This window comes from Pogona vitticeps, chromosome 1 (assembly GCF_051106095.1).
Source record: "Pogona vitticeps strain Pit_001003342236 chromosome 1, PviZW2.1, whole genome shotgun sequence".
Classification (NCBI taxonomy): domain Eukaryota; kingdom Metazoa; phylum Chordata; class Lepidosauria; order Squamata; family Agamidae; genus Pogona; species Pogona vitticeps.
Window position 1 is genome coordinate 219509472 of NC_135783.1, and position 17500 is coordinate 219526971.

A 17500-nucleotide genomic window follows, 5' to 3' on the forward strand; every position below is an offset into this window, starting at 1 on the left:
GGGAAATCACCAGTCATTTAAAAGAGGATTTTAGAAAACGACTTTCTGTTATGAAAAGAATGGATTTCCAGAATCTTTTTTCCATGGAGATATGACAGTTTCCTTGCCAAATAGCATTCCCTTCAGATACAAGAGATGACTCCTTATGAAGAAGGTAGGGTTAAAAGTAAAGAGCAGAAGGAAGGGGATAGAGAGCTCCCAAGGAGCTTAACTTGTTCTGCTAACCTGAAACTTAAAATATGTCGAAACTAAATTGGGAGCTAAATGTGTTTATGAAAAATGACTCAGAAATAGAGCTATTAATCTTTTGGGTGGAATGGGATAAAATGCCAGCAGCTGTAAAACTGCTAAACAAATACTGGAACGTTGTTATGGCTTTTGGAAATGTATTAAATATTATAAAAGGACAACTTTGTTATGTCTTTTGCAGTATAACGTTTAGAAATATTTTTTAAGTGTACACCTTGTTGTATATGTTTAATGTTGTGTAAACTCTTTGAGGAAAGTGATAGACAAAATGGCTGTGCAATGACATATTTCCCTCCCCCCCCTTGTTTATTCAGGGTTTTGTTTCCAAGAGTTATCTTACTGTAAAACTTTCAGCAGAGACAAGACCTCTCTTGTCACATAACAGAACCAGAACCATTTTGATAGTTCAGTGGCTTAATATTTCATAGTTTGAGGTCCTGGACAAGGTCCACAGCTGCTATGCAAATTGCAATACATTCGCAAGTTATGTCAAAGCATTTTTAACTGCATTCTAATAAATAATGGGCTTTAAAAAGTGATTTTATTCCTTGGGTTTATAGTGCACAGGCCCTTTGACATATTTAACAAACTTTGCACCACTGTTAGAAAACAAATATATATAAAATATCTCAAATGGCAGCGAGACAGTTAGTGTTACCAGCATCTGGTACTGTAACTCCTATGAGCCCAACCCACCTTAGCCAATTGTGAGGAATGCTGCAATCTGATTTTATGAAATCATTTTTCCTGCCTTTTTCTCTTCTAGTCATCCCTGACCTAATGTCTGACAGATAGGTTATTGAGACGTTATTTGCAACAGTACTAGAGAAGTGGCAAGCAAAAGCAGCTGTATGAAGTCTTTAAAGTAAAAGTTGAGAAAACTTGAATGACATAAATAATAGAAATCTTCTTACTCTTTCAATATCGAGGCGGAATCTCCCACACTTCTTTAAAGTAAACCTGATCAAGTAAGGTATTAAATATTACCTTACATATGCCACAATATGAACTATACCTCTCATTTATAAGAAGTTTTAGGTAACAGTGTATGAATAAATATCAGTTGTTTTCATATGTTCCATTTCTGCCATGGAAAAGAAATAGTGAGTTATTCAGTCATCCATGAATGCAGGGTAACTAGATGCTTTTTAAGCAGCTGGTCATATGTGGTTTTCTAGTGAAGAAATCTAACCAAATACTAGAAATGTGAAGGATATATGTATTGATTTAATGTTCTTTTTGCCCTGTCCTTAAAGTTCAGAGTAGGTTCTGTAAATATATTTAATTTATTTTATAAGAATGTACTACTTCAGACCTTTGAGGTGAGTTTCCAAATAGATATCATCCAAGAAGATCACACTTAGAGAAGATTTCAGTTCAGATTTCTCTGAGTTTAACTCTCTCTGTATTCTGCCACATAAACCTGAATGTTCTGCATTAAAGTATTTAATATTTTTAAAACGTGTCACTTAACTACAAACAATGCTGATCTAGATATAATGCTCCATAATAATAATAATAATAATTTATTGTCATTGTAAGTATATACACAGTATACCCATACAACGAAATTCACAGACACCCAGAGACCATACTCCTCAGATTGACATAATTGGTATCACTGATGCTGCAAAGTAATTTGATATCTGAATGGAACAAAAGAGTGACAGCTTAACTCTTTCCACAGTATCAGACTCAGTCCTTTTAGATATAGGGGTGGGCAAAGTAAAAGCAAAGCAAAGCATGCTGCTTATATACCACCCCATAGTGCTTAAACCACTCTCTGGGTGGTTTAGAATTTTATTATTCAGGCTACACATTGCCCTCCCAGTGAGCTGGGTGTTCAATTTATTGACTTTGGAAGGATAGAAACCAGCTACCTGACTCTGCTAGGACTGAATGCAGGTGGTGAGCAGTTTTTGACTGTACTACTGCAGTTTAACCACTGAGTCACAAGGCTCTACAGATATTCTTGGACTGCAGCTTCTACGAGCCCCACCCACTTTAGGAATGCTAGAAGATGAAGTCCAACAGTATCTGGGCTGCTGCATTTTGCCCACTGCTATTTTCAAGCAAACGTTTATCCACAAAAGAATGAAACTTCCAAGTGAGCAGGCAGACGACAGCCTGATACTGTAGTTATCTTGATGAGGGCATGGTTAATCTTTCCTTACACTGGCATACAGTGTTGATGAGAATTAAGGATTTGTTTGTTTGCTTATTTCAAGTACTTGTGTACTGCCTGACATAGTGACAAGCACTACTCTGAGCAGTTGATAATAAAAAGGAACATATCTCAACAAACCCAATGCAAGCAATCAACATTAAGTAATGCAAATTAAAAGTAACCAGAAATCAAGGCCTATCAAAACTCGAGTGGTGGTGGGACCAGGCAACTCAAATACACAAAAGCTCAGGGAAGAATGTCCTTAAAAACCTATTTGAAAAGCATGGCCTTTAATATCCTCTTGGAAGTTTGGAGGAAGGAGAACTGGTGGAGATCTAATGGGAGACGATTGATGCCACAAGGGTGGTGCCACAACTAAGGAGGCTCAATTTCTTATGGAAATCTTTTTAGCCTCTCTACCTGTAAGAGCAAGGCCTGCCGGGATTGGATGGCACAGGCTGGCGTTCAATGGGAAAGACACTCTGAGAAGTAATGTTTTGGCCTTAAACAGCTGCCTTACAAAATATAATTTCATTTTGCAGCTTTTTTTCCTTTGGTCTTCTGGAAAGAATTTGAATCAAATGTGTACTAAGAAGGTGTCTTTTCAAAGTGAATAATATGGAGTTCTGTAGTTTACCATTTACCTTTGAAAGGTTATCAGGTGTTTACCATACTTGGTTGTGAAAACTAGCCCACCATCATTCTGTCCTTCCAACCGTTTTAGAACAAAGAAGATCCACATGTGATATGACCTTACATCGTTTCCAAGCTGAATTTTCTCAGTATGCATGAGCAGAATTCCTTGCCTTGATCCTCACACAGTTATGTAACACACAGTGATAATACATGGCACAGAAGATCACTGGTAGTATACTCACATATTTCACAATCTGAGTGTGGTTAGAGACAAAGAATTACTTTCACAGGTAGTGATAAAGCCACAGCATGGCAAAAAATGTGGATAGCTATGTAATGTGGGAACAAACATGTTTAATACCACGGCTGTACACACTACCCTATAGAACATTATGTTTCCCTTTAATCAGGGACACACATCTGTAGATCAATCAGAACTTGAAAATGTTACTTTTTGGACGATGATTCTTAAAATCCTACAGCTTCCATAGCCCCAGTGGTTGTGTTGGATGGGATTCTGAGTGTTTAAGTCCAAAAAGGAATTTTCCCAAGCTCTGAGTCTGGTAACTCCCCCTCCCCCAGTATATTGTTCTAGGTTCTAGTATAGTCTATTTGTTTTTTGTTTTTTCAATCTAAGGTCCTTCTGTGCCACAAGAACATTCTGATAAAAATCTGTTTGACTGCTGCATAAATTACTCTGTACTACCAATAGATGTCAGAACCCCAAATGGATCAAAAGGTTTGCTATTTTGATAGTCCCCATTCACAGTATAAAAATTGTGACTATCAAAATAGCAAATCTTTGGAGCCATTTGACCCTAACTGCACATTTGCATGAATAGCACTTTAAAAAAAAAAATCAAAACATTTTGCACAGCATGTATGTTATATGATGGATCACAACCACTCCAAAGAATTCATTATAGTCCATAGAATCAATAATCTACAGTTTAAACACTCTCAGTAAATATGGATTTACATAATAGACGGTAATAGCTCTGGCAGGACCAGGTTGTTCTCTTTGTCATGGTTCAAATTGTCAAGATGCGTATATTTTTGTTAAACTGGTGTAGTCATTTTAGGAAAAATAATTTTAAACGATGAAACCTACCCTACGTATATTGGAATCCACAAGAGCTCATTGGCTTTTACTTCTGAATAGGTATGCATTGGTCCAACTGCATTGTGAGATAGATGTATTTAGTTAAGTATCTAATCTGTCATCATGTTTAAATACTATGGTGAACGGTTCTGTCATTCTAGCACTAAAGGATACAATTTGTCAAACAGAGGTTTTCCTCTCTTTCCATACATCACGGGTGTTGTATCTTCTTTTATAATTCCCACAACAGATGAGCATTTGGTGGGAATAATTTGTCTAACTTTTTTCAAAACATTAAAAAAACAACAACACCCACCTTCCCTTCTCCCACCATTTATTGGAAAGGTTCCTTTGTGAGCTTTCTGGCTGCTCTTGAGTTAGTAAAGCGGCCCAAGAAGCACTGAACCACATCATAGTCAGCAGCTAAGAGAGAATTATTTTGCTCTCATCCCATAAATCCACACCTTGTCAGGGGAAAGGGATCCATGTCTGACTGATGAGAAGCAGAGAAGTTCACCTGCAGCACTGTGAGGCCTTCGCTCCAGCAAATAGTGGAGCTCTTCATTTTTAAGATGAACAGTAACTCTCCCTCAGGATAGACCAAGCAGATTTCTATTGGATTCACCTGCCTGACCAGAGTAAGGGTTTGCCTTTTCCCAAAGGCTTTTCCTCTCGTACGCTTATAATTACGTGAAGATCTTCCTTGCGTTACAAAGAATTATGTAACCATTTCCCCCCACCCTAAGCCATATAACAAGACAAGCAATCTTTTTCTTTAATGCTGTTCATTCTTCCTTCCTTAAGGATGTGGGGGGGGGGAGGACTTAATTCACGTCTGAAGATTCCATTCAGAGTCTTCAAAGCTTAAGAATAAAATATTTTAACCATCCCACTTATCTGTTCTTTCACCTTCTTTTTCTTGTATATATAGGGAATACCGATAAGAATGGCTGAAAGCAAATGGGAAGGGAATGTAGAGTTCCAGATTCTAGTTAATTCTTGAAGGAAAGGCACAGAACCTGGATCAGCCCAGTTAAATAAGCTAGGTGCTGCACAGTATCCCTCATGTGGGCCCTTATTCTTGTGAGTGCTAGCACATAACTAGTGCTATCGTTGAGATGTGAAAGTAGCTGTTTCTCCACAGGACAACTTCCTTCTTTAAATTAAAGCTCAACTAATATTAAACCCAGCCCAAATTTTTCTGTCTAATACCTTTTTCACAGCTGTGTTTCAGGACAGACATCCTGAAAAATAATAAACAAAACAAAACAACAAAAAAACTGAGAATGTATCCTTCATAAAGTGTTTCACATGTGTCACAACAACGTTAGAAATACACAGCATTGTGCAAAAGGAGAATATAGTGGACAGCAAGGATGTATTTATGAATCAGAACTATGGTATTCAATTCTGCAGCCAAACTTTTTTCTGCCAAATGCACGTTCTCCCAAATTCTCTAGAGGCTAACATTTCACGTAGGCTCGAAAAAGCTTAGTATAGTGTGTCAGTGCATATATCAGCAATTCTTTCCTTTAAAGCCATGGTTTCATAAGGCTATCTAATTGCCATATCTCAATTTTCTAATAATTTTGTTTGAACATAAAATGCATATGGGGGGGGGGACCATATAGTCTCCTTGCTTTTATGTTCCAGGAAACTAAATAACTGATGCTCTCCAGGGAATATTTGTCAGGATTTCAATTCTTGAGCATGCAAAGAAGGCTGCAAAAAAGAGGGGCTTGTAGAGATCTGAAGGGAAGGGAAATCTCCAACAGAAGAACATGCCTACTGGTTCTATGGGAGGAGACAGAGAAACAATTAACGAGTACTGGTTAGGGCTGAGACTGCAGAGTCATGTGGGTGAGTTTTTCAGGCCTTAGACTTCACCTGTTACTATATAAGTGACCAAGGAGGACTTTTGGCTGTACATACCATATGGGTAGGGAAGCCCAAAGCATTTAACTAGTGAATCAGCATGAAATAGAAAAAGAACAATGCAGAGTATTTACACCTGATTCAAAAAAGTAGTGGAATAGGCTCAGTGGCAGCCTCAATGCTGGTAGAAATACTTTTATAGAATGGCCAGTAGCAAACATTACTTGTACATTCTTATAATTAACCAGAACTTGAGTTGTATGTACATAGTGTCCATACTTTTTCTAAAACAATTAGATGGTTAGATGGTTGCATTTCATAAAGAAACATTTTAGGCTTGAGCATCAAATGTGACCAGAAGATTGGGGGGGGGGCACTTTCTTTTCTTTTCCTTTCCTTTCCTGAAATTTGGCGATTCCATTCACCAATAAAATTATCCCGCCCTCAAATGATAAAAACAGCATCTTGGTTTCAGCAATGTCCTGTCTTTATCTGAACAATTGCTCACTTAGTTACAGATATATCTGAAAGCAACACTATGTGTGCTCATGTATAGTTGGATTTGGGGGTTTAAAAAACAAGTTGAATAAGCTTTCCACACCCTGCCCAAAGGAAAGGATGTTTAGGGGTGGAAATATTTAGATTTTATTAAAACACACACCCAATGTTGTGGGTGTTGTAGGAGCATTTAAGAACATGACTTAACAGATTACAAAAACATGCAGTATGACAAACCAAAAAGGCTCTAGGCGGGCCCCTTTTTCTAGATGTGGTCATTGGTCATAGTTTTCTCCCGTGGTGTATAGAGGAAAGACTAAGTATTGGTCTCTCTACAACCATTGCTCTAAATATGATAGCCTCATCATGTGGCATTCATCTTTCAAACTTCTCTTGTCTCTCTTTTCTTGTTACATTTCCTAACTCAAGGATAGGAATAAGCATTGTTCTTACTCAGCACCTTTTCCAGTCACTCACACTCTATTCATTCTAAATGCCTTTCCTGTAACTGCATCTGATGTGAGAACAAAGCCACAAAACATCCCCATTTTAAGACATGTTCCTTATTATAGTCGACGTAATTCAATAGGACATAATGAATTTAGTGTATTTCCTCACTGTCATGTAGCATAATTTCAAATACTGTTGTTCTAAGTATGTGTCCCTCCCCATCTCCTCCACTCCATTTTGAAAGTTTAGGATACCAATCAAACTGGAGACCTGAAGTCAGTTAATGCAAAGAAAACAAAGCAGATTTTTTCATTAGGAAAAAATATTATTAAATGATATTTACATATTTATCCTGATTTCTTTGGAGTAGTGAAGGGCACTTTATGTTGTATTTAATTGTTACACTAACCCTGTGAGGGAATATTGTTAATGAGTCAGATTTTCATTTCAAGTTGGCTTAAAATGGATAAAATAATCCAAAATGGGAACATTTATCAGAGGGGGAAACAATGGCTCATAAATATTCTATTTGAACATTGGTGTTTTAGACATGGTCCAATAAGAAATATATGGTTTCTACTGCAGTATGTCTAAACCCTAGCATATATGCTACATTACAGTATTCCTCTGCTACAAGCATTTTGAGAGATTCGCTATGCATATAAAGATAATTTATATTCTGCATACTCTTGTGAGCTCTATTGCTCAAACCCCAGACTGGATTCTGTAAGGAGATGTGCCTTACATCCCGTAAGGTATTCCAGCTTGTGACAGTATCAAAAGTAATTCAGCAATGCATGGAAATATGGACATTTCACTTCACTATTGAAGCTTTGTGTCCTCTGGATGGTGTTTGGAAGATGATGTCAAGAAACGGCTAGGGTTTAGACTCGCACAATAGCCTTGCCACCTTTCTTTCAAAACATGGGTCCTTGAAGAAGCAAGGGCCCAGAAAGATGGTGGGATGCAGTTAGTGGGATTGGTGGGGTTAGAGGACAATTGATGGAGCCATAAGATAGCTATATCACTAACTGGATTTACCCCGTTTATTTTTTGTCTCTCCCCTCACATTTCTTTTTATCTTCCCCTCAAGATTAAAATTCAGTTGTGCATTTCAGTGGATGGTGTTTGAGACATAACTTTTTCAAAAATACCATTTATATGAGAAATTCAGAAAACTTTAGAAAAGGTGGCATTAAAAATATTTTCTAAGAAGCCAGAATGTCTAAGCAGGGGAGTAGCCAATATTCATCTGCTAGTTTTGACTCTCCAGTGTGTAGCCACCAATTCCATGTTTACAGGAGTGTTAAATGCATGTCTCAAATTGCTCAAACGTGGAGGAGCCCAACATTTGTGACACAGTCTGAACATCTGAGTACCTAAGTGATTTGCACAGGGACACACTGGTAGGGTGTCTCAGAATCAGACTGAGAGAACTAAGGCTTGTTTGTTCAAACCACAGTGACATCTCTTACACTCAGGGGAATGTCTCATACAGATTCCCTGAAGATAGGTAAAAAGATCAATCTCCCCACCAGCTTTGACTTTCCTGGCGATTACAGACCATCTCACAAACTTAAGAATGGTCGATTTGATCAGATGAGCGGGATATAAATCAAATAAATAATAATAATCAAATAAATAATAATAATAATAATAGCAATATCTGACATCAGCAAAAAGTTACATCATGGTCTAAAGATGGATTTTCAACTGAGGTTTTCCATATGAAGAACTTAGCAACAGGTGCTGTGACAAACCCAGACCTACTGGGATCTATCACACAGTTACTAAGCTGCCACCAACCATTCCCTATAATAAGTCACACAGACCAGGGATGGATTTTTAAACAATAAAAGAATAAGGTTTATTTTAAATACAAACAGGGTAAATAAAACAATCAGGTGAATAAAATAAAGTAACGTGGCTTATTCTCACACACACAAGCATACAGTTTGGTTCACCTAGAACCTTTAACTTAAAGCACAGACCCTGAACCCATCAGTTCTGGCTAACCAACAGACCCCTGAACCTTTCAGGCTGGTACTCTGACACACAGTAGTACCCTGTCAGACACCCAGACTCCCACAACAGCTTCTTCTCCCCAGCTGCTGCTTCGTCCCAACCCAGTGTCTCACAGTCTGTCTCAGCATCTCCCAGTGTGTGTCTTCACCACACAGGCATCACATATTTATACAGTACAGCCCCTCCTCCTGATGTCCCGCCTTCCACTCCCCATAGGATGGAACTTTCCCTCCAAACCCATGACAGACAGGTAACATCAGTGCTGTTATGTAACACCTCCCCTCTTTAAAAGTTGTTTTGTAGGGGGAAAGCTAAAAGTGCTTTTCACCAAAAAAACAACCTGCATAAAATACACAACAACATTTATACATACCATATAATACTTACACATACTTACACTCCAAGTTAACCATAGCAAATATGCATTTAAACATTTTACCATATACAGTACATCAATTTACCTTTATTAATACCAACCAAATTCAAAACCAGGTACATTTTAACTTTTTGTTTTCATTATATACATATAGTCCATGTTCTTTCGCCGTCTTCAGTCTTCAGGTCTTCTTGATAAGGCGTCAGCAACACAGTTCACTGACCCTCTGACCACCTTCACTTCAAAGTCATAGTCCTGTAAGTTCAAAGCCCACCTCATAAGTTTGCTATTGTGGGTTTTCATTGTCTTTAACCATTGCAATGGTGAATGGTCAGTACACAGAGTAAAATGTCTTCCCCAGATGTAAGGCTTGGCCTTCTGGATCGCGTAGACTATGGCCAAACACTCCTTCTCCACGGTTGCCAAATGTCTCTCACCTTTTTGAAGTTTCCTACTCAGGTAGGACACTGGATGCTGGTCACCATTCTCATCCTCTTGGCACAGAACTGCTCCTACCCCGCTGTTAGACGCATCGGTGTAGATGATAAACTCCCGGTCGAAGTCTGGAGCACGCAGGACAGGATAGTTGATTAACGCCTCCTTCAACCTCTGGAACGCCGCCTCACAGTCGCTGGTCCACGGGATGCGGTCATCAGCCTTCTTCCTCGTCAGATCGGTCAGCGGAGCCGCAATCTCGCTAAACCTCGGGATGAACTTTCTGTAGTAGCCCACCAACCCAAGAAATGATTTGACTTTTTTCTTGGTGTTGGGTCTAGGCCAATCACGAACAGCTTCTATTTTGGCCTCCAGGGGTTTTATCATTCCTCCCCCTACCATGTGACCCAAGTATTTTATTTCTGGGCTACCCAGCTGACACTTGCTGGCCTTTACTGTTAGCCCTGCTGCACTTAACCTCTGCAGCACTAACTCCAGGTGTATCAGGTGATCTTCCCAGGTATTACTGAAGATCCCTATGTCGTCAATGTAGGCCACTGTAAAGTCACTGAGCCCTGCCAAGGTCTGGTCCATCAGCCTTTGGAATGTGGCTGGTGCATTTCTGAGACCAAAGCTCAGGACTCGAAACTCATAGAGACCAAAAGGGCTGCAAAAGGCAGTCTTTTCTTGATCCCTGGGATCAATTCTTAATTGCCAATATCCCTTTACCAGGTCCAATGATGAGATGAACCGACAACCCCCTATGGTTTCAATCAGGTTGTCTAGCCTGGGCATTGGGTAGGCATCAGGAGTGGTTACACGGTTTAATTTCCTGTAATCAACACAAAACCTAAGGCTCCCATCAGGCTTGTCCACAAGGACTATCGGAGAGGACCAAGGACTAGAAGAGGGGACGATTATGTTCTCCCTCAGCATTTCGTCCAGCTCCTTCCGCACCTTGTCCCTATAGGGTCCCGTTACTCGGTATGGGGATACTGCCTGCGGGGGTGCATCCCCTGTGTGGATCCGATGCATCACTCCCTTCACTATCCCCGGCTTGTTGGAAAACACCTGTTGATATTTACTAAGCAGCGTTTTTAGTTCTTGCTGCTGGTCTTGGGTGAGTGCAGGACTGATCTTTACCTCCTCTGGGTTGTATCTTACTTCCCCTCTACCCTCCCAGAAGGGTAATTCAGCTTCCTCACTCTCAGCTGCTTTTATCGCGAATAAAACCCTCTGTTCCCCTCTGTAGTAGGGTTTTAGGGCATTCACATGAACCACCCTCCTTGCTTGGATCTCCTCCTGCTCTATTAGGTAGTTCAGGTCTGACATCTTGGAAATGACCCTATATGGTCCTGCCCATTTGAGCTGCAGTTTATTCTCTCTGCAGGGCCTAAGCCAAAGCACTTCCTCCCCCGGGTCAAAGTGCCTCTCTCTAGCTTTGCGGTCATACCATGTTTTCTGTTTGACCTTCTGCGCTTGCAGGTTTTCTGCTGCCAGCTCTAGATTTCGCTTTAGGTCATTCATCAAGGTGTCTATGTAAGTCACAACGTCTTGTGGGTCATCCTGGGTGATCTGCTCCCAATTTTGTTTGATCAAATCAAGGGGCCCTTTCACCCGTCTCCCAAATAGAAGTTCAAATGGACTAAACCCGGTACTGGCTTGTGGCACTGATCGATAAGCAAACAAAAGGGATTGCAGCTTCTGGTCCCAATTGTTTGGATTCTCTGCCAAGTAAGCCCTAATCATGCGCATTAGAGTCCCATTGAACTTCTCAGTTAACCCATTGCTTTCAGGATGATACGCAGTGGTTTCCTTGTGCTTAATTCCACAGATCTGCCATAAGCGTTTCATGAGCTTTGATGTGAACGATGCGCCCAAATCTGTGATTATCTCTGAGGCAAATCCCATCCTGGACATATACCCCACCAAAGCATCGGCCACTGTGTTAGTTTCAATGTTAGTCAGGGGTATGGCTTCAGGATACCTTGTGGCATGGTCCACAATTGTTAGGATGAACCTGTTCCCCCTCTTTGTGGCCTTGGGCAAAGGTCCCACAATATCCACCCCTATGCATTTAAACGGAGTGTCAATCACAGGCAAAGGGCACAACTTTGCTTTGGTCCTATCGCGGTTATTCCCCTGCCTTTGACACACATCGCATTGTTTACAGAACTCCCTGATCTGCTTCCCTATGTCAGGCCAGTAGAAATTCTGTGTGATTCTCTGCTGTGTTTTGTTGACCCCTAAGTGTGCAGCAAACATGTCAGAGTGCCCCCTTTGTAAGATCATGGGGCGATACTTTTCAGGTACCACCAGCTGACTTCTGATCCCATCTCCCCCTTTTGAGATATTCCTCAGGGTTTCTCTATATAAAATCCCCTTTTTCTCCAGAAATCTCACTGGGGTCTCAGGTGTTAGCTGGGCGTCAGTCACCTGTTCGAAACACTTTTGGAGAGTGGCGTCTGCCTTTTGCTCCTGTCCAAATCTGCTGTCTGTGGTTAAGGTTTCCACCACAGCTTCTGAACTTCCCCCACCTGCTTCCGTCTCTGGCTCATCATTACCCCCCTGAACTGTCCCTGTGGTGGCTTGTGAGCGTGTAATCACTAGCACCCGTTTCACATGTTCAGCCAGGTCATTTCCCACGAGCACGGCTGCTGGCAGAGTCGATGAAATCGCTATCCGCCAATCTCCCCTCCAGCCTTGAAAGTTGACAGGTACCTCTGCTACTGGCAGAGAGATTATCTGCCCCTCAATCCCTGCCACCTTCATGCTCTCATTTGGGATTATAAACTCCCTAGGAATAATATCTGGATGGCACAGGGTTACCTGGGAACAAGTGTCCCGCAGCCCCCTATACTGACGGTCAAGTATTCCTACGTCCACCCCTGCTGTCTCAAACAACTGAGAATCTGTTTTTATCAGCAAGCAGCGCTTTACCTCCAGAAGAGGACCATTTTCCTCAGCCTGATCAGCATAGGTAGCTGTTCCAGACTGAGTAGTCATGGCAACAGGCTCCCTCTGTGACAATGAGCTTTGCTCTTTCTGGACACAGAACACAGCTTTTGGCTTGGTCCCACTAGAATTCTGAGGCACCATTCCTTTTAGCTGCTTTAATTTCTCACACTCTGAGATTAGATGACCCTTTCCCTGACAGAAATAGCATTTTCTGGTATATTTTGATTCTCTCTCATCTTGTTTTGGTTTTCCCTCCAAAATCTGAGGTCTTGGTTTCATGTCTGAGGGCTTCCCTTCACCATGGGCCCCTCCCCCTTGCTGGCTTTTCCCTGGTCCCTGAGAGTACTTGCTGTAGGTTTCTTTGGGTTTACCTACAGATTTCCCCTCACCCAAGGGCTTTCTTATTTGGGAGATAAAATCTGCGATCTCTGCGGCTGCTGCCACAGATTTCGGTTTCCTTTCCCTCACCTGGAATTTCAATTCCCCCTGCAGGACTGAATAGAACTGTTCCAGGGCTATCAAGTCTTTAAGCTGCTCATAGGTCTCTGTTCCCTCCTGCGACAGCCATTTCTCAAGCAGCCTCACCAATTGGGCCCCCACTTGGGTAAAAGTCTGTTCTGGCTTCTTGGTGAGGGACCTGAACCTTTGTCTCAGCTGCTCTGCATTTATCCCATGTCTTGCGAACACCAGTTTTTTAAACTCTGCAAAATCTTTCATCCGTTCCTCAGGCATCTCGGCATAAACCTCAGCCAGGCTACCACTGATTAAAGAACGCATGATGGTCATCTTCTCAGTTTCCCTCACTGAGAAGTCCACAAACGCTCTTTCCACTAAGGAAAAGAACACCTCAGGACAATCTCCCTTGTGGTACACAGGGAATTTCTTCAGGTCAGCCTTAGACAGTTGGCCTCCCTCAGAATCCCTATTATTATTATTGTTCTGGTTCATCAGTTCCAGTTTTCTTAATTCAAACGCCATCTTCTCTCTCTCCATTCTTTCTTCTCTCTCCATTCTCTCTCTCTCTCGCTCTAATTCAAATGCCATTTTCTCTCTCTCTAATCTTTCCTCCATTTCCCTCACCCTCAGTTCATGCTGTTGGGCTAGGATCAATTTTCTAAGTTCTGGGTTCTGCTCTCCTGTGCTGTCACCTTGCACTGAGCCAAATTCATCCTCAGAACCTTGGTCAATCTGGGGGTCTTTCACTTCACTCATGTCTGCTACTTGGCTTCGAGTCAAGGGCATACCCCCCCTCAGAACAGGCTGCTTTAAAAAGTCAAGCCTCAAAATAAAACGACCACTTTTTTTCCTTCTTGCCTCAGAACCAGCTCTCCCTAGAGATTGCTGCTGTTCTTCAGCACTTAAATTGCAACAGTATCGAGTCAGAGCCTACCCCCCTCTGCTGGGCCTCTCAGCTGGCAAGCTAGCTCGCTGTTGCTACGCAGTTTTGCCTCAGCGTTTTCCCGCCAAAACTAGGCTGCCTCAGAGCACCTTAATCTAAGTCTCCCCAGTTGGCACGTTCTTCTACTAGCGCACCTCCCCGTGAGGTACACCTAGAAGATTACCTACGCGCCTCAGACTGTCCCTGACTAGACCCCCCTTGCTCTGGGCACACCTGCCAAGGCTTTGCTGGACCGCTGGACAACTGGACCAGTCGTATCCCACACGCTGGACACCAATCAATGTGACAAACCCAGACCTACTGGGATCTATCACACAGTTACTAAGCTGCCACCAACCATTCCCTATAATAAGTCACACAGACCAGGGATGGATTTTTAAACAATAAAAGAATAAGGTTTATTTTAAATACAAACAGGGTAAATAAAACAATCAGGTGAATAAAATAAAGTAACGTGGCTTATTCTCACACACACAAGCATACAGTTTGGTTCACCTAGAACCTTTAACTTAAAGCACAGACCCTGAACCCATCAGTTCTGGCTAACCAACAGACCCCTGAACCTTTCAGGCTGGTACTCTGACACACAGTAGTACCCTGTCAGACACCCAGACTCCCACAACAGCTTCTTCTCCCCAGCTGCTGCTTCGTCCCAACCCAGTGTCTCACAGTCTGTCTCAGCATCTCCCAGTGTGTGTCTTCACCACACAGGCATCACATATTTATACAGTACAGCCCCTCCTCCTGATGTCCCGCCTTCCACTCCCCATAGGATGGAACTTTCCCTCCAAACCCATGACAGACAGGTAACATCAGTGCTGTTATGTAACAGGTGCTTAATGGGAAACTCCACAAAAAGCAAGTGAATGTGAAGTAGGGGTTAGTTATTAAATGTTGAGCAAAGAAACTTTGTAGTGGTACTTTGTAATAACAAGGGCATGTCAGCTAAGTATTATACTGTTTCAGTATTACTTTAAGGCTCATCTATATTGGTGGTGGGAAGATTTTTCCATAGGTTAATGAGCAGAATAAAGTGCTGTGTTTTTCAGCTGCTACTGATTTATGCACTACAAACTAGAGGAAAGCAGGCCATAAATATATTTCTCTAGCAAGTGAGAGACCTAGATTCTTGGCTTAAATTTAACAGTAAAATTAATCCGTATGCTGATACTATTGTATTTTATGCTTGCCGAGAAGAATAGGAAGGTTTGCTATAACAGAGCCTTGTGAAGTGAAAGTACGTATTAGAAATAAAGCTTTGCCACTTTTAAATTGTGTGTGTGTGTGTTTAAAGGAATCCATATTCCCATATCTCTTACTATTTCTCACTGCTTGGGAAGCAAATTTAAGTACCAGCTTTATATGCATTGGTAACCCCATATTACACATACAGTTTTACAGAAAATGAAACTTTAATATGATTCAGCACAAAATAGCACACAATGACAATAAGTCAGATAATCTTTGTATGCACATAGCTTGATCTCACTGACTTATCGTTGTAAGCACAGCGCTGTGTGGCAAATTTCCCTGCAATATAGTACAGTACCTGGGTGTAATTATGGGCACATTTTGCCAATGCGACTGTTACACAGAATTGTAATTAATTCCTCAGAAGATTACTGTGAGAAATTTTGGATACTGATGCTGGTTTTGGACATTTATTACTGCTCTTTAGTTGGTTTTTTGCTGTGCCTCAGAGACAAATGTAAAATTAGTGTCTATTTTGAGCCAGCAAACAGTACGTCTTACCCTCCTGTTTATTGAATTGCAGAGTGGAATTCTTTGGGCTCCCACTTCTTTGCGGTTTCGAAGTAATAGCCTGTTTATTGTGCCAACTGGGGCGCTCCACTGCATGTGCAAATTTTTCAGAAGCTCAAGCAAGAAGTTGCTAATTTGAATTAATGGAAAGAGTGTAAGATGAACTTGGGATACTGGCTGGACAGAGGTAGAGGAGATTGGGCATTTGTACCTTTAATGGTTGCACAGAAAAGGGCATCTCAACTTGTGCAGCTTTTCTCTCCCACCTCACCCATTATTGTACTTGCCCCAAACCCCTCTTTTTCATGGCTGTTAAAGAAAGATAAAATACTGTTATAGATCCTTTACACTCCCTTTGCATCTAATCACACCAAAAGCGGGACAGATTGTGTGGGAGGAGTTTCATTTCTCAGTGTCAAATGAAACTTGGTGGATCACAATGACAAAAAAAAAAAAGAGAGAGAGAGAGAGAATCTCATCCATATTGTGGTTAGAGAGATTCTGCAGTGAAAAGTTAATCATTGTTAGTGGGTGGAATAGAATGGAATGAAGTGCAAAGAAGCCCTGGTTTCAAACTCAGGAGAATGCTAGATTACTGAGATTGAGTTGTGCAGATTGCAAGGGTGATACACTACTTTTAAAAGGGTGGGGGCAGAAATAGGATGAAAAATTAATGTTTCATTCATTTATTTTATTTTCTGCATAGACAGTCAGTTCCTTTCATGTTATATATTTATTGTTTCCAGCAGAAACCCCTTTTCCTTCCTGTTTTCCATAGATAAACACAAACAATTATCCTTCAAGATTGAACACAAAAAGTAGGCATTAGTGAATATTCACGGAAGGGTGCAAGCACAGCATCAACTGTTGCTGCTCCTACACAGCTCCTGCTTATTTCAGGTGTGTGTGAGTGCGTGCATGCCTGCGCATGTAGTGGGTGGTGATGCTTTGCACGTCATAATAAAAAGATGAGAGGAGAAATAACCGATGGGCTGAGCCTGTCTCTCTCTCTCTTTCTGTGGAACTCCAGCCAAAGCCACCAGTGACATTTATTCTTACTCTTTCAGTTGGGAGGTGTTGTTATATGTGTTGTTGTAGGGCCTGTGGGTGGATGTTGAAACAGCAGGGTAAGGTGGTGGGGAGGAAGGCTGTATGAGATATTGTCTGGCACTTCCAGCTTGCTCTTCTGGTAAAAAGATGGCAGAGGTCTCCCATACGTGAAACTGACAGCGGTTGTTTATTCAGTTCAAAAGTATTTACTGCTGTTTGTGAGACGGGACCCTAAAGGTTAAGAAGTATTGTTGCCCCCTCCCTCTCCCAAAGTGATGGATGATCTGTTCCTGACCCCATATAGTGAGACATGACTTCATTGCATGTTTAGATTGTTCTGATATTTGGGACTCCTCAAGGCCTGTTCATAAATCATTTATCTTTCTTCCTTTCCCTCTTCAGTCCCCAAGAAAATATTTCAGTGGCATTGCTGGAGGAACACTAATGTGTCATTTGGGATAGTGTGGCCCTTGCCAAAAGAGACCTTAAAAGAGGGGTCTCTCTCTCTCTCTCTCTCTC

At 41.4% G+C, this 17500-nt stretch overlaps 1 protein-coding gene across 4 annotated transcripts in view; it reads left to right on the forward strand.

Annotated features, from left to right (window-relative positions):
* Positions 1–17500, forward strand: part of ZEB2 (zinc finger E-box binding homeobox 2) — a 190041-nt gene that overhangs the window by 118136 nt on the left and 54405 nt on the right. The window lies entirely within an intron of this gene.